The sequence below is a fragment of the Misgurnus anguillicaudatus genome, chromosome 24, assembly GCF_027580225.2.
Source record: "Misgurnus anguillicaudatus chromosome 24, ASM2758022v2, whole genome shotgun sequence".
Classification (NCBI taxonomy): Eukaryota; Metazoa; Chordata; class Actinopteri; order Cypriniformes; family Cobitidae; genus Misgurnus; species Misgurnus anguillicaudatus.
In genome coordinates this window covers 10040822-10061580 of record NC_073360.2, presented here as the reverse complement: position 1 = coordinate 10061580, position 20759 = coordinate 10040822, and the positions used below count along the sequence as shown (strand labels likewise).

The 20759-nt window shown below is 39.4% G+C and overlaps 1 protein-coding gene across 1 annotated transcript in view; it reads right to left on the bottom strand.

Moving 5' to 3' along the window:
* Positions 1 to 1110: 1110 nt before the first annotated feature.
* nek3 (NIMA related kinase 3) overlaps positions 1111 to 20759 on the bottom strand; it is a 31153-nt gene continuing 11504 nt past the window's right edge. The window contains exon 14 of the mRNA XM_055195932.2: positions 1111 to 1641. The gene's annotated coding sequence lies outside the window, so the exon portion shown is untranslated. The remainder of the gene's footprint in view (positions 1642 to 20759) is intronic.

Genomic DNA, 20759 nt, shown 5'->3' with positions numbered 1-20759 from the left:
GACTTTGAACGTACATCAGCGTATCAAATCTGGTGAAAAAAATCACATTTCGTTGCAGAGTTATAACCATTTATGTGTAATAGACATAGTTTTTTGCAATTTTCAGCCATTCCTGATGGAAATTTTAATTTAACGCCAATAGAGTTTTTTGTTCAGAAGGTAATGCATTGTTCTTCCTGTGGTGTTTTCGGTCGATCGGAATTACGCTCGCGGAGATATTCGCGCGTGTTTTTGAGTGCTGTTTTGCTGCGCAGGGCTAACTGTGAGTCAAATTCTGACGTGTTTGGAATCGTTGGAATCTGCATCTATTCAGGACCCGAAGGAAACAAATCCCGTCGATCACAGCCAAAGTTATAGGCGTGTAAAACTTTTGTCTTACCAATAGGTGGCGCTGCGACGAAACTGGGCATGCCCCCTCAGATCCTGACTGGCATAGCAAGTACCAAGTGTGTGTTAATAAGCATAAGTTTGGCAAAGATACAGCCTCAAATCCGTTTTTTAGCGCTTCACGTAAAATTCGTTAAAGCCGTTTACAGAAACGGATTGGCGAATCAACATGAATTTCATTACTTTTTGCCTGGAGTGTCTGTAGATGCTACATACCGTTTTTCGTGCCAATCAGGCTAAAGTTCTAGAATGAGTTCGCAAAAGTAGGTTTTATGAATAATTCAAAATGGTGGAAAAATTTTCATGACGGAAAATGACGTCATAGGGTCCAATCGAATCATCTTGAGCCAAGGAATTAGATGAAACAATTTCATGTTTAGGACTTACTAAATTTGGACTGTTAGTGGCCCTAGCCGGATAGAGATAGAGACTCCAAATTTGCTGTGGAGACTTTTTGGACAGTTCTTTATAAGCGTGCCAAATTTCATAACTTTCCTATGTACGCTGCTATGGGCTGCCATAGACCGCAATGGCGGAAGAAGAAGAATCGGAAGAATAATAATAAGAAAACTAATGGATACAATAGCGGTCTTCGCCCATTCTGGGCTTGACCCCTATTTTTTATTAAATTTGTGTATTTATATATATATATATATATATATATATATATATATATATATAAATATATATACATAATAATTACATACAATACACACAAAAATATACAAACACAAACATTTATTATGTATGCAATTAATCGTGATTCATTTTTTACAGCCCTATTAAAAATTTAATTATGAATTAATGCAAATATTTGTGAACTTCATGCAGAATTTCCCCCAGGTGAAGGTGTTGAAGATTAAAATCAAATGGAAACTTTTCTTTCTATTTAGCCGTTACAGATAAGAACAGCCGTGGCGGGACATTTCCCTTTTGTCAAATCATCTCTGTAATAAACCAAAAACAAATTAACAGTTGTATAATGCAAATCCTGTCACTTGGTGGCATTTTAATTAACTCACAAACTGTCTTTCATTACCTCATAAAAGTTTTTACATGCTGTGGCGTAAAAGTTAACTACGGGTTGCAATAGAGAGAAGTTAACCTTTCGAACCAGACACCAGTGGCTCAGGAAAGATACATCAGTGTCTAAACATCCATGAAGTCAAGTTGTGAATCTGTGTCTGGAGGGTTTCGTGACTGTACTGTGATTCAGCTCATCCGGAGCAAAGGTGACGTGATATTCTGGGTCCTCTGGATAACCCACACAAAACACACGCACACATCACATATCACAGAGACACAATGGGTTTAACCGACTGTCCTGCTTTAATTTTTTAATGACATTTAGAGATCAGCAGTGTCTCAACAATAGCTGGCGCCAGTATATCTGTGTGTGTGTTTGTGTCAGAGAGACAGTGAGATCTTCAGCAGAAAATTAAAGTGTGTCTGAGTGAAATGTGCTGAGGTGGGTCACTTTTAACAATGGAAACCAACACGGGCAAGGAAAAGGCCATAAGTGGACATCTCTGGTCAGAATAGACTGGGCACACGGGAAGATTTTAAGCCTAATTTGCACCCTCAGCGATTGGAAGCTCCAGTGTGTGGTGTCATTGCGATTTTGTGTTGCTCCCTATCATGTTGGAGCCTCCCCGATCCCAAAGTTGTTAGATATTTAGGACTTGTGATCGGGCTGCCTTGGACACAAGAGCTGCAGTGGCCAATGAGAGCGTGCAAGCTTTTATAGACCGTTTCATCGGGCGCACGTGCGGTGATGCGATAAGCGTCTGGTCCGAACTTTGCTTCCGGTTTCTATTTGTTTAATGGTCTGACTAGTTGCTGAAACTGAACTCTTAAACAAATACCTCGTCGAGAATAACAAATGTTTTGGGTTCCTATGTAATCTACGTGTTGTTTATTTTGCTCGTTATATAAATAAACTACTTTAAAAGGACTTTGTTGTTATTTATTCTTTGCAGAGTTTACCGAAAGTTACGTGAAGACCATGAAAGCTGCGTGTTTACGTTGTTACTACTGAAATCGTCTATAGCTGAAACCAGAGCCATTTAGCAAAAGAGTTGCGTCAACTTCATTCACTCCAATGGAACCGTTTTTTTGTGACACATTCGTGCTATAGTCACAAAAAATGTGATTATTTGTGTCCATGGCACGAAATGCAGCTTTTTTTCTTGCCTTAAGCACAAATGTCTTTTTCATGTCACTCAGCACAAATTTCTAAAAATAGTTTTTCGTGTCCGTGGTGCGACTTTCTTATTCATGTCATTTTCTGTATTGTTTTCTCTCTTTTCCCATTTTAAAATCATTGCCACTTGGGGTTGGATTTGGGGTTTGGGTTAGGATGTACTTTCATGTGGTTTCTACATGTTTTTCTTCCGTTTTTAAAACTATTCTCCCTGGAGTTGGGGTTAGAGTTGGGTTTTGGGTTAGGATGTCTAAAAATGTAACAGAAAGTGATTCCAACCCAAAGTGACAATGGTAAGAAAATAGTAAAAAACTATGAGAAAACAATACATAAAATGACACGATAAAGAAAGTCGTGCCAAGGACACGAAAAACGATTTATAGAAATTCACGAAAAAGACATTTGTGCTCAAGGCACAAAAAAAGCTGAATTTCATGGAGACAAAATAAATTAATAAAATTTTTCGTGACTATAACACGACTTTCCGTGAGATCAGTCTGTTTTTTACAGCAATGGCGGATCATGAAGCGGAAGTTACTGTCAGCCCCATAGCTGCAGCGTCGTCAATTATTCCTTACTTAATTTGATTTCTGTACCTAATGCTAATTTCAGACCTTATTAATGTGCAACTTTGTTTTTTTTTTTATAAATGCTTGCAATTTATTTATTTGTTATTAGATTTTTCCAACATCTTTTTTGCTGAACCGCCAAATAATCCGATCCGTGCCTCAAAAACTGTAATGTGATCCGAACCGTAAGTTTTGTGATCCGTCACACACCCCTAGTAAAGTTAGTAAACAGTTATAGCCATAAATGCAATGGTACTTATAATTGTTATCAGGGTGCGATTTGCCGGGGGGGATGCGTGGGATTTCCCCCTTTCTGGTCAATGTATCCCTGCCTCTGCTTAATTATTTTTATCCCCGGTGGGGATAAATTTATCCCCCCCTCAAAGTGATCAGTGCTACTACACTAGTGGCGAGACGGAGCACAAAACTTATCACGGATCGTTTGATTAAAGTCAATTTTGTTTTAAAATGCGCTACTTTGGCTGGCTCTGATATAGCTGCCGCGAAGCCTCTCTGTATTCACTACTCTGCAGACTTGCTCAATGTCCCGCCCGCGGCGCTATCTGATTGGTTACAGACCCGTTTACACCTCACGAGTAATAGCCTATCAACACTTGCGAGATGGTTATGGAGCTGTGTGTCGAAAAGATGAAATGCAGCATATTCAGCCGCATATTAATAAAGCGGGAATAAACATCACACTCTGATTATCTGTTTATGATGACAAGCGGAGTTAGTGTCCCAGTCACACCACTGAGAATGGCTGAAGTTATACATGATAAATCCGATGAGGCGTTTAGCGAGGCGCGGGCGCGTTCAGTTTGCGCAAATGAGGCTAAGTGACTAACACATAATGCATCTGACTTTTCTATCATTTCACTGTAGCTCAGCATCGCGGTGTAAAGTTAATGTTATTACTTTAAAAGCAGCATTAAAACTGTTTCTACTGTAATGGTTTAACTTTGCAATCAATACATTGTTCATATTTATGTTTAAGTTGACACTACGTTGTGCCATATAGTTTTGCCATTCAAGATTTAATTCTTGCGTGTTTTTTCGTTGTGCATGATCACAGTTCATATGTGTGGGGAAATATAAGCTATTAGAGTAAATAAGAAAAAAGATTTTACAATTCCTGCAAATGCAGGACTGAGTTCATGTTCTCATGATTTATTTTTATGAATTAAAATGTTTTGAAATGTGTTGTGGACAGAGACGCATTATGTCAAGAATTATAAAAAATCTTCAATAAGCTCATAATTTGTGCTAAAATAGTATAAATGTTTAGTTTTAAAACCATTTTGAAAAGCTGGTTATATTTTTATGTTTCTGCGCAAGTTCAGCAGACAGTGAGGTTCGGGTTTGTTCCGATCAGAGCTCGTGAGCGGAGGGCGCATTTCTGAATATTAGAAATATTGTAATTAGAAATATATATTAAAAATAATAATATTATAATGGAATTTTATTAGGTCGGCCAATGATTTCCAAATTTCTCATATTGCTCTTCATAACCACTGAAAACAGTCAAAAAAGTTAAAACTAGTGGTGGGTACAAAATGACTCATGACGAAATATGGTGGGTACCCACCGTCGCCGAAATCGACGCCTATGAAAACATCCCCCCCTCTGTTTTTTTCACAAATCGCACCCTGATTGTTATAATCATTTCTTTCTGTGTTTCGGTTTTCTGCCTTGGTTTCCTCTTTTTTAGTTTCGGCCAAGAATTTTCATCTTGGTGCATATTTGTTTCAAAAAACATTTAACTACATAAAAATACTACATACATATTGGTGTGATATATACTGAATATTGTAAATCAAAGCATTTCTTGACTATTCATTAAGAATAATCACAGCTCTTTGCCTCGAACTCAATGTATTTCAATGGCTCACTATGAGATTTCAGTCACCAACTGATGTATCCATGAATCACTTGGCGGCTGAGTTTTTTGGACTTCTCTTGGCACAACTCTGTCCTTAAAGGGCTCTGGCTGAAACAAGACAGCCACAAACATGACGTGAAAGAACCATGGCAACAGTAAAAGTGCTTTTACAATGTGGTATGCAAGACCTACCACAACATTATTTCGTTTTTTTAGGTCGCATTTCTGTGAGATTTCACGTCACTTTGAAATGGTTACCACAGTCATCACATGTGTGGTCTCGCGGTCTGGTTGAATCATCCAGTGTGTGCGTTCTGAGGATTATGTTGTGTTCATATGTCTGTGGCTATCATTTAAGATGTTAAAATCATCCAGTGTGTCCCCGGCCTTAGTGTTATTATTACTCAAAAAAGAGTCAGTGATGATAGTGATGATAGTGAGGAGTGGGTGTGTTTCGTCGGAAATGCATCATATTTTATTTTCCGTCTCTCTGTAAAATCTGCATCCAACTGTCTCATGTTTAAAAACAAATTGCAGTAAAATTAAGCGAAAATAGCCTGTGCTTTCCTAATTTTATACTAGGTTCCCAAAAAAGGCCATGCACAGACACTATAATACTTGGAAACATCCCTATTGTTTTGTTGCTCAAGTAACTTGTATGTCTTACCTCTACCAATGTAGATGTAGGCATTGATCTTTTTTCATGACATCATACTGAGATAAAATCTGATACGAAGCGTTTAGGCGGTTTGGTTTCAATTTAAGCTATTTTTGGACCAACAAAGAAGTTTTGAGTTCTGAAACCCACAAATGTTTTTATAAGTAAGAGATTATGTATATGCAGCAGGTTGTTATCACAGAAATAACCCCCCGACATGTGATCAGGTAGATAACACTAAAGGGACTTATTTCGCAATAACAACCTGCTGTCTGTACATCATCCCACGACTATTTACCTCATAAGTAAGGTAAGGAGCATTAAATACTAACTTACATAACATACTAATTGGTTTAATCATTTGTAAATATAATGTCATACAGTACTATGCAAATATCTTAGGCCACCATGCTACCATTAGATTTGTTGTTATAGTGATCATATATAATTATTTCTCAGTCTCTTTAATAGAATACATCCAGAAAATACAGGAAATGTGTTTGTAGTATTAAAAACAGTATAAAAGTATAAGTGTCAAGTATTTAGGGTAAACTCCTCTTCCACTTGAGCAATAGCAGGCAGCTGCAGGATCTCTTAAATCTAAATGAAATTAAATCCTAATTTCTAAATCTAATCGAATGACTTCAGAACTTCAGTCTTCTCAAAAAAGCTCAAGATGTGTTTCGTGCTAAGTGAGGTCACACTAAATACTGACTGATGCCTGAAAAAGGCATTTAGTTCTGAAAATTGTTTTGTTTTTAATTTTGTGTACATATTTCCTTTATTTTCTGTTTGTATCTTAAAGAATAGTGAAAAATAAATATGGATGGGCATTAGGGGTGGAACGGTACACAGAAGTCCCGGTTCGGTTCGTACCTCGGTTCAGGTGCCACGGTTCGATTCACTTTCGGTACAATAGAGGGAAAAGCAAAACAAAAATGAAGAAGGCATTTTTTTTAGTACTTAAGCTAATCTTAAAAACATAGGTGTCCTTATCAGTGTTATTTTCAGATGTTATGAATATGAACTGAAATGCATTTAACATCAAACATCAAACATTCAAAAATGTATACCTCTTTAAGTAATCTTGTACTCATCTTTCATACAAATATGGGTTCAAATGTATTACAAGTGTTACCTAAATACATTTTAAAATTACATTTTGGCCTTATTTCATATTGATGTACTAAAGAACAAAAAAATAGGCTTGTAGGATGAATTAATAGGTGTGTACGACTTCACAAGGGGCTGCAAGAAACGACAAGTGGATGACGTCAGAGTAACGCGAGAGCGATTTGAAATCAGCCTCCTCCGCAAGATTTCTCGCGGTACTCTGACGCTGATGGCGCTGCGTAAAGTTTAGCACACTTAAAAAACTGAAAGCAGCTGAACTCAACAGAACTGCCCTGCGTATGCCTGTTGCATATAGCAGGACAATTTATCTCCTACTTCTCAGCGTGAGAAATACAAAGTGTGGCATTTGAACTGACTGAAATGCGTGTTTGTCAAGGTGAATGCGTGAGACTTGAGAGCCCTGATTAGATGTATTTCCACTCACATACCTAACAATTGCTGAACAACGCCGATGCACAGTCCTCGTCTTTTCCACCACTCTCTTGCCTGTACTATTGTAACTGACTGGAAAACTGAAGTTTTGCCAAACTTGCGATGGCTGGCGGAACGTCTAACTCTTGGGGAACACCACCACTTGCCATACTCGCTGTCGGCTGCTCATTCACTGACTGGACCGGCGTCGATGTGACAAAACAATGCAGAGTGCCAGAGAATCTAGACGGTCTCTGATAGAGCGCATACATAGGCGGAGCTCGGATGCATTGGCGCCAATCAGAGCTTCAGAGCTAAAGCGGGGCAACAGATTAGCTGTCCATAAAGAACCCGCGTATCTAACAGTAGTTCCGCATTACATTAATTATTTTGCACGCAAGTTTTTTTTATTTTCATACCGTGTATTCTCCGTTTAAATTCATGCACCGAACCGTGACCCCCGTACCGATTCGGTTCGAAACGAATACATGTATTGTTCCACCCCTAATGGGCATTAAAACTTTGCTAAAACAACAAAGCTGGGGATGGTGGCCTAATGCTGCGTTCAGACCAGCCGCAATAGAGGCATCAAGTCAATGTGAAGACGCGTTGACGCGGGTCTGAAGGTCTTGCGGTGCAATTGAGGCATTTAACGTGGCGCACTAGACGCGATTCCGCCTCGTTCGCGCTAATTGAGCGCTGCCGCAGCAAACACGCGAGTTGAAAAATTAGAACTTTGGCGGAAAAACGCACTGCGTTAACCAATCAGGAGCTTGCTCTAATAGTGACGTGATTACAGTCAGCGAGTGAAGTCGCAGAAGCCACTCCCATGATGCGAATTTCCACGTGGATGTCTCAATGACTAGAATTTCACGTGCGGCTTTCATGCGCGAATAAAGCGAGTAAACTCATGCTGCGTCAGACCAGCCGTGGTAGAGGCGTCAAGCGCGAGTGATTTCAATGTTAAGTCAATGTTAAGACGCGTTGGGGCACGTCTGGAGGTTTCGCGGCGCGAATGACGCGTTTAACGCGATATACGTGATTCCGCCTAATTCGCGTGTCTAGTTCACGCGAATGGCGCGAATTAAGCATTGTCGCAGCAAACGCGCGAGTTAAAAAAATTTAGACTCTGGGTGAAAACCCAAAATCAGGATCTTGCTGTAGTAGTGACGTGATTACAGGAAGCGAGCAGAGTCGCAGAAGCCCCTCCCATGACGCGAATTTCCGCGTGAATGTCTCGCTGACTCGGCTTCCACGCGCGAATGAAGCGAGTAAACTCAAAATGTTCAAGCGGCAAAGTAGACGCGCCGGACGCAAATTTGACGCCTCTAACGCGGCTGGTGTGAACCCAGAATAAGGCTTTTGCACAGTACTGTACATGATATTAAAAGACATATTTATATTTAATTTTGTGTAATATTAAACTGTACCTGTCAAAATTATTTGCAGCATCTGGGTTACCGTGTGTTACTAGTTTTGAGCGGATGTTATCTGAAAAGAATCAAGCATTTAAGAGAGACATGTAATAATACACAATATTGTGATTCAAGTCAGTGAATCCATCCATTCATGCAAACTTCATATTCAAGGCCAATTCGCACTGGTCAGACAGACTCGGACAGACTCCAACAGAGGCGTCTGACCAGTCAGTGTGAAACCCCTGTTGGCAGTTGTTGGATCAAAGTAAATGAGACTTTAGAATGTGGGTGTCTGTTGGTGTCTATTGGGGTTGGTAGTTATCTAACCAGTGCGAATTGGCCTTAAACTACATCCAGATTATGATTGAAATGATTAAAAAGCTCAGCCTCCACTGTGTGTCCTTTCATTTGAGCCACGCAACAGCTGCGTGTATAGTAAACACTAGAGGAAACAGAAATGACTAGGTCTTCAGATCTAAGTATACCGTGAAAGCGAAAATGACAAACGGTGTCATGCACCTCATGTGTTCCAAAGAATCATTTGGGAGGTAAACTGATCTTTCCTGTTTCCCGTGCTGTAACAGTGTCAAATGACTGGAAGACAGTTGCAAAGCCATAACTGCTGCACATGTGCTGCCATAACAGAATGAACACATCGATGTCTGATACTATGTCTGAATGTTTGATCAAGAACACTATCATGTTAAGTTTAAACTGTAAATACTTATATATGGTACTATATAGACTCAAGGACACGCTTTACTTTCAGTTTTCTGGTAGCGCTGCCTCTTACAGAAGAATGGGGAACAGGGTTCATTTTCGTTTTCAGATAAATACGACTTACTGAAGGTGACTACCATTAAGCAGAAACCAAAATGTCTCTATTGATCTTTAAAATCATTTAATATGAAGATATATGCCTGAAGATTTGAAATTGTTTTGCAGAAAAAAACTAAAATTAGAGAACTAAAATGACTTTGAATGACAGAAAATATTAGCCAAAAGAGCACATGCACTGTAAAAAAATACTTTGCTGCCTTAAAACTTTTTGTTGAATCAACTCGGAAGTCATTTCAACGTACTATTATTTATCTTGACTAGAGATGAGTTGTTATAACTACAGGTGACTTTTCTGAACTATATTTTATAAGCTGTGACAACTCATCTCTGTTGACATGACTTATAAATCTGAGTTGATTTAATAAAAAAATTTAAGGCAGCAAAGAATTTTTTACAGTGTGTGTGAATTCCCTAAATACTGTTTAAAATGCATCTTAGGTTGAGACGTTAAGAAACTGGATGGTAAAATACCAAGAGTTCATGTTGATGATTTCTATGCAAAGGGTGCATTCAAAAAAAGTGGGACAAACCCAAGTGTCAGGTTAAATTTAGCCAGAAAATGTTTTAGTTGACCCAACAATGAGTTGAAACAACCCAATGGGTTGGGTTCGTCCCTTTTGGGGTTATAAATAACCCAACATTTATAGAGTGTGACTACTTTTAAGACGAAAATATCGTTTTTATTTATTTTACATTTCTTTAGTCACAACATTATTCACAAAAAATGACCAGGCAGTGAATATAAATTGATATCTTAGTTTGACTGTTGGAGATGTTTTACTGAGGCTATTCTGGTCTATTTCAATCCAACAGGAAGGAAAGGCAAAGGACAGATGTTTAATGTCTCTCACTAAAGGTGGACAGACATATCAGAGACAGCTTTGAGAACAATGCTTCAGTGGCTCCACACGTCACCCTGCTCCTCCTGCGACTGTTTCCATTTTTACCCACTGTCGACCTTTGGGCACTGAACGAAGGATAAATTACACTGGCATACATAAGCCAATCACACTGCAGCATTTTCCCTTGGCCCATCCGGTCCGAAATCAGTACGGCGAGACAATAGAGCGAGACGATAACAATGTTACGACTATATAAATAGTTACAAAGGATCTTTGACTCATGGTGCTACTGTGAGGTCCCAGTCACTTTAACCTCACTGATGAAGACAGAAGCATCATTTAGATCCTATTTTATGATACATTTATTTATATATAACATATTTTAGCCTATATGTTTAAAAATGTTCCTGTTTCTTTTTAATGTAAAGCTGCAGTAAGACAATCCAACATTGTTAAAAAGCAATAGGCCTATAAAAATACATTTAAATTGAATATATTGTTTAACCCTTTCGTGACCAAGGGCATCATCCATATACAGTGGCAAGAAAAAGTATGTGAATTTGTAGGATGTCTGGTGTGAACCGCTCTCTTGAGGTCATTCCACAGGTCAAGGTCTGGCCTTTGACTAGGCCACTCCAAATGGCGCATTTTGTTTTTCTTAAGCCAGTCTGTAGTGGATTTACGTCATTGTCCTGTTGCATCAACTAACTTCTACTGAGCTTCAACTGGTGAACAGCCACCCTGACATTATCCTGTAGGATTTTTTTTAACTTAATAATTCATTTTACCCTCGATGATGGCAAGTGGTCCAGGCCATGAGGCAGCAAAGCAAGCCCAAATCATGATGTTCCTTCCACCATACTTCTCTGTTGGGATGATGTTTTGATGTTGGTAAGCTGTGCCCATTTTGCGCCATAACATTTTTCCCAAAAAATTCAACTTTTGTTCCATCAATCCATAAAATATTTTCCCAGTAGCACTGGAGTTTGCCAAGGTGCTCTTTTGCAAACTTCAAGCACACAGCAATGTTTTTCGGGAGAGCAGCGGCTTTTTCCGTGGTGTACTGTCATAGACACCGTGCCGGTCCAAAGACTTGCGTATGGTAGACTCAGGAACAGAGCTGTGTGCCCGTTCCAATGATGTCTTCAAGCCTTTAGCTGTTACTCGTGGGTTCTTCTTTACTTCACTGAGTATTCTGCATGGTGTCTTAGGAGTCATCTTGACTGTGCGCCCACTTCTAGGAAGGGTAGCTACAGTATTTAACTGTCTCCATTTGTAGTGTAGACTGATGGAGGTCTAAACATTTTGAGATTGTTTTGTATCCCTTTTCAGCCTTATGAAGTGCAACGTCTCTTGATCAGATATCTTTATAAGAGCATGGTTCAGAAGAGCTGATGCTTCTTAAGGACAGCAATTTTAAAATGTGTGAGTGTCTTAATATCAAGCAAAGTTGCACTAAACCACACATTTAAACTCATTTTATTAATTGGACTCCAGTTTGCCAGCTTTTGACAAAAAAAGCTTTCAATAAAGTAATTAGTCCATGGGCTCACTTACATTTTCCTCCAGCACTATGAATGTTTAATGGGTGTTTCCAAAAAAGACACAAGAAACTGGAATTATTTATGTCTTGTGAGCTTATGCACATCATGTTTGTTTATTGTCGTGACCTAGATGAGGATCAGATAACATTTTATGGTAAATCACTGTAGAAAACCAGTTCATTCCTAGGGGTTCACATACTTTTTCTTTCAACTGTATATATTTTTTAAGTTTGACCTACACCTTCTTATAGGGCCTAACTCAACTGAACTGCGCCGAGCGTGATTGTCCTCCTCTTTACTTCCCAGGAAGCACACACTCACGCGGTACTTTTATCGATCCGAGGCGAGCACACTTTCGTCATTAGGATGCGATTGACAGGAAAACAGGAAGTAAATCGCTTTATCTTAACACAGGAGCCCATTGTAATGTTAAAGCGTAGCTAAACCCCTGTTCAGAGCCTGACTCCACCCACTGGCAATATTTGAAAAATGCAAAAAAAGTGGGCAGATCCCAACGGAGATAGAGGGGACGAACTAAGCTCGTACCAAGTGTGTGGTGAGATCGTAACAAGGGCATGGTGAGCTTGAAACTGCTTACGTCACAAGTTATTTTTTGGACGCAACATCCAATAGGAAAATTCAACTGCAGTAGCCACCGTTCAACCTGAAGAGGGCAGCACTCAGACGTTTTTACACCATATATTGTAGTATTGAAACACTTTATATCCAAATGTCAAAAAACTTCAATGAACAGCATTAATAAAGCATCATTCTTACAGATCATTAACCAAAAAAAGTTGATTTAGTTACTCTTTAAGTCTGTGTTTTTTATTCTGAGTCATTTGGGGAGATATCACACAGCCCTCTCACATCATATTGGTTAGTCGATCTATCGATAGTGCAACTCAGACATTCACACATCACTCCTACGTGCATCAGAAAGTTTTCATGAAAGCTTATAAAGCTGAATGGTCACACAATTGACGTGTCGCCCTTTGAACCGTGCTCTGGCGCTATTTGCGATCACACTGCGCATTCCCCACCTGAGCCCAAGTGAACAAGATGGGTCTGTGTGGACTGCAAAACAGGAGCGTACCTTGAAACAGGGGCGTAACTTGAAGTTGTTCAAACACACAGAACAACACTAGATGACAAAACGATACAGCAAAACGATAAGGCGTTGGTTTAAGGTTGAGTACACCACGAAATGCATGTAAAAGACACTGTGAACATTTAAAAAAAAAGAGCACGCCTCACAATACACAATACAATTTTATTTTCAGTGTTGTCAATTAATTCATCATTTACCAGACTTAGATTTCCTTGGGATATATGTAGAACATCATATATATTCCTAAAATGAAATCAAGCGTTTTAATAGATTATCAACTCCAGAATCAATACCAATATGTGTTAGTACTGTATGAAAATGACTGACACACTACAATTTAAACTGTTATCTCCAATATAGTAAAAAATATTTGTACCGCTGAGTCTATACAAGCAGCCATCTTGTCAACAACATCTCGTTTTGACCAGGTGTGCCAGTTTACACCAACTGTGGTAGAGGTGTGAATCGCAAGGGATTTCAATGTTAAGTCAATGTGAAGACGCGTTGACGCGCGTCTGGAGGTCTCCCACTCGGATGAGGCATTTGGCGAGGTGCGGAAGACGCGTTTCCACCCTATTCGCGCGTCTAGTTTGCGCGAATTGAGCACCTGGCGCGGTACGCGCGAATGGTGCTTTTTGTGCATTTTGTGTTTGACGCGAATTGCCGGCTGACGCCCGAGTTAAATTTTTTTAACTTTGGCGAAATTTCGCGCCGCGTTAACCAATCAGGAGCCTGCTTGCTGCTGTGGTGGCAGCCCCGCCCGGAGTCACTCAGTCAACATGAAGGAACGCTTGAAATTTTCCGTGAGCACACACCAGAAGATATACGACACAAGTTCTTATTTCTATAGAGACAGGAATAAAAAGGACTTTGCTTGGACGAGTGTCAGTGAGGACATTGGGTAACCTGGTAAGTTGTAATACACATTTCACTTTTGAGTCACGTGACGTTTATCGACCCGCACCGTTTATTTTCCCCCTATAGTAAGGTAACCAAATACAAACCGGTGACTAGGGATGTCCCGATCAGGTTTTTTTGCCCTCGAGTCCGAGTCATTTGATTTTGAGTATCTGCCGATACCGAGTCCCGATCCGATACTTCTATAATACATAAAAAAAAGAATAAAGAAGAGCGAAAAAACAGAACCAGGATGTTCCTTATGTCATGCCGCACGCGTTGCTGTTTCTGTGTGGAGTCAAAAGAGTCTAACTCTGTGCCAGAATATATGTACAGGGGTTAAATTGGGGTTTGTTTTGTGGGGATGCTCTGTTGGGAGGGTTCGAGGGGTAACATCTTTAATCCTGATGACAGCAAAGCCACTGTTGTGTTTCAATAACATTTTGGACCTCTGATAGGATTTTATAAGTTTCACCTTTAAAGCTTTGCCAAAGGTTGACCCAAACTTTAAAACCTGAAATTTAAATTATGCAAATATATGAGTCTGACACCCTATATGCATTTGTTGCACATGTCATTATGCACTATTGATCAAACTTTGAAGGAAGTTTTAAGAATCAACCTCCTTGACTAAATCTAGGCATAAGATAGGCTAACAAGAAAAACAACATACTGATTCAGCAATATGTCTTATAAAATAGCCATAGAGATTCCCTAAGCTGGTCAGCAGTTAGTTAAAAATACCTATAGTAAGGTCGTAGGTAATTTGCATAATCAAAATACATTATTTTAATAAACTATACAATAAGTTGTATCCAGTTATCTAGTTAACATATTGTAATGAGATGAGTGACATGGCTATACATACTTTAATACTTTGTTTCTAGACTTCTATTAAGTTTTTTCAACGTGGGCACCATTCTTACCTCTCTCTCTATCTCTCATCTCTACAGTATCCTGCACAAATGCGCGTTCTTGAGGTTCTGAGTGAGATGCGGAGCTGCGTCTGAGCACATGGTGACAAAAACGATCAACGCGTCGTTTAAATAAGCGGTAAAAACCCAGTTTTGTCGTGGGTTCCTTGCACGAACCAGTGTGAAGCCTATAAATGAAAACACGTCATCAGGCTTGTTCGACTTCATGCGGCGCCGCAACAATCGACAGCCGGGTGACGTCAAACTACCGCGAGAGTGATCCGCGAAATCATACGGAGGAGTTTGCTTTTAAATCGCTCTCGCGGAACTTTGACGTCATTCGGCTGCCGGTTCTTGTGTCGAACAAGCCTATCTCTTCTCGTCAGTTCACACGCACCAGCGCAGTGCGTACACTGGCGCGGAGCAGAGCGAGACCTTGATGGATTTTAAACCCTGCATATGTATCCGAGTCCTGATCGGGAGGTAACGGCCGATTCCGATCGAGTCTGAAACCACGTGATCGGGGCCGATTTCCGTTCACGTGATCGGATCGGGACATCCTTACCGGTGACTCTCTCGATAAATGCACAATCAACATCAGTCATCTTGGAAACAACCGCATAGCACTTGCCCCTTCCACGAAAAGCGGAGTTTGCCTCTGACGCGCGTCAAATGCTTGTTTTTTCCGGGTGTCTACTTCGCTCTACACGTGCGAATGCATTTAAACTGTTCAAGCGGCAAACTAAGCGCAGTAGACGCGATTTGGTGTAAACACAGCATAAGTCTTGAAAAGTGAAGCCTCTGGCTCTTTGATCGCCCCCTGGTGGCTGGCTGCAGTACAAGTCATAAACCCCGCCCTCTCCATTCAAACGAATGGGACTCTGCTTTAAATAAAAAATGATTTACACTTCCAATAAAAGTTTCCGAAAGATGGTTTGGTCCTGTCAGGTAGTTGTTATCACGCTGATATATGTTGAATTGTTCATTTTTGTGATAAGTTTCATTTTAGCTAGTAATTTGATGCTATAGAAACGGGGTGTGTCGTTATGATTGGCGGGGTTGAATTGGACAGCCGAGCGTTTGAGCGGAAGTTTGATACACGAACAATTCCTTCTGTGCATGCATTGGCTCCAAACTGACGTTTTTTCGTAACATGGCGGCGACCATGGTCGGACATTTTTGGCTTCAATTTATTGCAATTCGAGGGAGGCGACGTCGCATCTTTCATCTGTGTATGGTTTTGACATCTTGCGTGTTTCTGTGTGATTTGGACATCAAGTTACGCCCCCTGTCCTGTCACACCCGTCCTGCAGTCCGCAGAAAGATACTATTAAAATGAACTGCGCCCGAGCCCACTTCTTCATGCGGGCCAGGGCGCTATTAACCAAATCGCACCGGGCATGGTATGGAGCAATCACAATAGTCAAGCGCATCTTGTCAGTAAAGCCAGTTACTTGATTAGTAGTAAATCGCAATCACCTGCTTTCAGATGGGGCGGCATTTACTACACAAAGCTGTAGTTCACTGACAATCGAGGTCATTCCGCATTAAGTATCGCCTGCGATAATGTTTCTACAAAGTCATCATTATTCTCTAAACCATAGAATAGAGCCATCATGAGGAGATTAAGGTCCTTTTGCAAATATTATATAAAATTTTATTGATGAAGTTCTGAGGAAATATATTGACACTATGCCATAGAGATGTGCTGCTGTAATTGCTGCAAAAGGTTGACATACCGAATATTAAAGTTAAAAGTGAATAAAAACTGTATGAATCAATTCATCTGACATTTGTTGTGCTCACAGCAACCATCATTTTTAAATAAAACAATTGTTTTGGAGGAAAAACTGGCCGATATTTTCAGATCTGTCAGGTGTTATAAATTTGGCCACCACTGTACTTTGCATGTGTCTGCAATTTCAGAAGACCTGAAGTACATAAATATAAAACCTAATGGAGTCAGTAAAGTGAAGATCAGTAGGTCACTGTCCATCTGCTGTCTCATCCTCTTCCTGTGCATTCACATTTATACATAGACAGACAGAAAATATGAGGGACGAGATGATAATGAAGACACAGAGATGTGGCTGGTGAATGTAAAGTTGTTTTTTGCATACTATACTCTTCAGTATAGTTTCCTGTATACTGTAATAAAAGTAAGATGGGAGTGGGGCTTTATACAGTACTTCTATCCTACTTCCCAAACCTGTATCTAAAGCTCTAATGAAAAACAGACTCAAATTTACATTGTTTTCCATCTAAAATCCTGCCTCTCACATCTCATTTGTGTCAACGCACATTCAAATATGCACTCTCAATATGTGTGAACCGGGGTTGATGTCAATGCCAAGACACTAGAACCATTGATTTATGTTGTAATTGGCGTCAATCATGGAATGATGTGTCATGAGCCACTTTATCTAAAAATATGAAAATGAGATTCTCACAAATCAATTAAATGGCTTCAGATAACCCGGGGGGCACCACAATGGGTAGCACTGTTGCCTCACAGTGTGCCCCAGTTTGAGCCTTTCTGTGTGGAGTTTGTTTGTTCAACACTATGGCTTTCTCCCACAGTCCATAGACGAATGGGAAATAACAAATTGTCCTTCCCCAACCTGTTTACATACATGTTGCTCATATAGTACTGTAGCCCAGTTTGTGCCGAACACTCTGTTTTGTTATGTTTTTAAACAAATTAAAAAAGCATAAATGTCAGTGCAAATCAAAACTGCTCAAGGATGCAAAATCAGCCAAGACCCCAGAGGGTTAATCCGTTCTCGGCATGAATATAGTCAAAGATGGAATGGTGCCTTTTATCCCAACCCAATCTCAAGGCATTCGTGGTATAGTAACAAAATATTTTATTTATTTATTTATTTGATGGACACAATTGACCTATGGCTAAGCTAAGCCACGCCCTCTCCACTCACTCGGACAAACAGTCAACATTCGGTGATAGGCGCTATGGCAGCTGTCACACTACGAGACAGAAAGACTATATCATCTCGAAGTCACCAAAAGGGCCTTAACTATGCATTGGAGGGTTATATATTAATAATTTTATTGTTGAGAAGGTCGATGAAAAGCTTCAGCTCCAGGCAAAAATGTACAGGTCACAGTGTAAATGCGATACTGCATCTCTTTGCCATCATGATTTTAAATTAAAATATATACAGGTCTAAGCTGCATACGTTTCCAGGACAAGCTGTTTTACCATCTTTACCAGTTACCTCTCCATTAGTTTGGTGCTAAAGTATTTACATAATTTATTCAGCACAACATTGCTATTACAAATAACATTTGTTATCTCGGTTATGTACGGATACGTTAACGAAGCTAAGTGACATGATGTAAAACGCATCTAGAAGCTAACGTTAACGTTTTCTAATGTTACGTTAGAGATGTTAAAGATAACGTTCAAATACGTTGTTGACTTAGCTTAGAACAGATGTAGACATCCTTGTTTAATTTATCCACGTATAGTTGGTGTTGTGGTCTACCGCAACTTAATCCAGAGAAGACACTTAATGTTATGTTATCTCAGTAAAAATACACATCGTTGCCCAGCCTCTTGGGATACCTAGTGTTGGAGTTGCATGTACCCCATGCACATCGCTTGACCATTTTAAACTTAAAATGACAAGAAAAAACATATAAAAACGAATGAAAACTGACTAACTGCAATGCAGAGTGTATTGGGTTAGCTATGCGCACTTTGATTGGCTCATCACGTTTGGGGGCGTGGCTTAGTCATAGGTCAATTCTTTAGGGCTGTAACGATTAATAGTGCAAATGAGCATTTTCTCAATGAATGAATTTTAATGAATTAGGGTGATATCCCAGCACTACCAAATGCCAGGGGGCGCTCTCGTGCAGAAACTCCAATTGTGCCACAGAAGAAGTACCATCACAAACACTATTCCAGGAAATGTCTATAACAATATAATTATATCGCTGTTCTTCAGATTGTTTCAGGTATTTTCATGATAATAAAAAATATTTTGAATGATTTTGTTTAACGAGTGTTGCTTTTTTAAATGCACGTTATAAACAACTCAGACTCATAATGATTTTAGATTGATAAGGACTTCTTACTTCTTACTTTTTACGCCATAGTACACTTACAACAGTGGCGGCTGGTGACTTCTTTTTTCGAGGGCGCTCGATGCAAAGTTCGTCACAACATGTATGTATCCCGTCATGTGTGTGGTTCGTAAATATGTGTTTACTGTTAAGGGACTGTCTAGTGTATATTTTGTGAACGTTAGCGTCTCTTTTATCATAAACGGTTTTGACGCATGTACAGCAGGCACTTACTTTAAAGGAATAGTCTACTCATTTTCAATATTAAAATATGTTATTACCTTAACTAAGAATTGTTGATACATCCCTCTATCATCTGTGTGCGTGCACGTAAGCGCTGGAGCGCGCTGCGACGCTTCGATAGCATTTAGCTTAGCCCCATTCATTCAATGGTACCAATTAGAGATAAAGTTAGAAGTGACCAAACACATCAACGTTTTTCCTATTTAAGACGAGCAGTTATACGAGCAAGTTTGGTGGTACAAAACAAAACGTAGCGCTTTTCTAAGCGGATTTAAAAGAGGAACTATATTTTATGGCGTAATAGCACTTTTGGGAGTACTTCGACCCGCCTGAAAAGTCCGCTCCCCTTCTCACTCTCATAATGGGAGAGGGAGGGTGTTACTGCGCCGAGTCGAAGTACTCCCAAAAGTGCCACCACGCCACAAAACATAGCTCCTATTCCAAATCCGCCCAGAAAAGCGCCACGTTCCATTCTGCACCACCAAACTTGCTCGTATAACTACTCGTCTTAAATAGGAAAAACGTTGATGTGTCTGGTCACCTCCAACTTTATCTCTAAATGGTACCATTGAATGAATGGGGCTAAGCTAAATGCTGCGCATTTAACACAGAATCGCAGCCTTGCGATTGATTTTAGACAGGTCACTTTAATCGTAACAGCCCTACAATATTTCTTTTTTTTTTCTTGTCCCAGAGCATGATTTTCTTTTTTGTGTCATTTTATGTATTGGTTTCTTAATTTTTTCTATTTTTTGACCATTACCGCGTTGGGTTAGAACGACTGTCTGTTACATTGCAGATATCCTAACCCAAACCCCAAATCTAACCCCAACTCAAACCCAACCCCAAACGACAATGGTTTAAAAATAGAAAAACCAACACATAAAATAATGAAAAACTATTTATAGAAATGTTTGCAGACTGACACGAAAAAGACATTCGTGCTCAATGGAAAATCAATGAAATGGAGGAAAATCGTGTCCGTGAACATGAATTAATAAATCAAAGATTTTGTGACTATACCACAAAATGCCTTGAGATAGTGTTGCTTTTCAATTAAATTTTATTGTATGGAGAGAAAAGCATATGACATTGGCTAAAAACTTTTTTTTGTATGTGTTTCACAGTTTGGATGTGCTAACGATAACAAAATGATCAGTTTCCGGTGGGGGACTTCTTTAAAACTAAACCAGCCAGCAATCATCTCAATATAAAAGTTACATAAGATCTCTATTCCTATAATCTGCAGTTAACATATAAAGTACATTTTAACACACCCTAATATTAAAAATGTATATAATAAACATGTGAAAGTAAAAAGAAGCTACAGGATATCCTTAACAAATGTGTTGATAAAGAGCCTGCGTGCAACTGTTTTTAGTGGTAAACACATTTTGTGCACTGTGTGGTTTCACACCTATCATTGGTTTCTCATTATCATTCCACATTTAAACTTCATCATTACACTTAATTTGTAAAAAAAAACTGCTTAAAATTTGAGCAATTTACAGATCAGAGGGAAGGGAGAAGTCATTGTTAGCCTGCACTGCATGTTTGAGCATTGTAAAGCCAAACAATTAATACAATGTGACATTTCTGTGCTGATTTGTTTGTTAT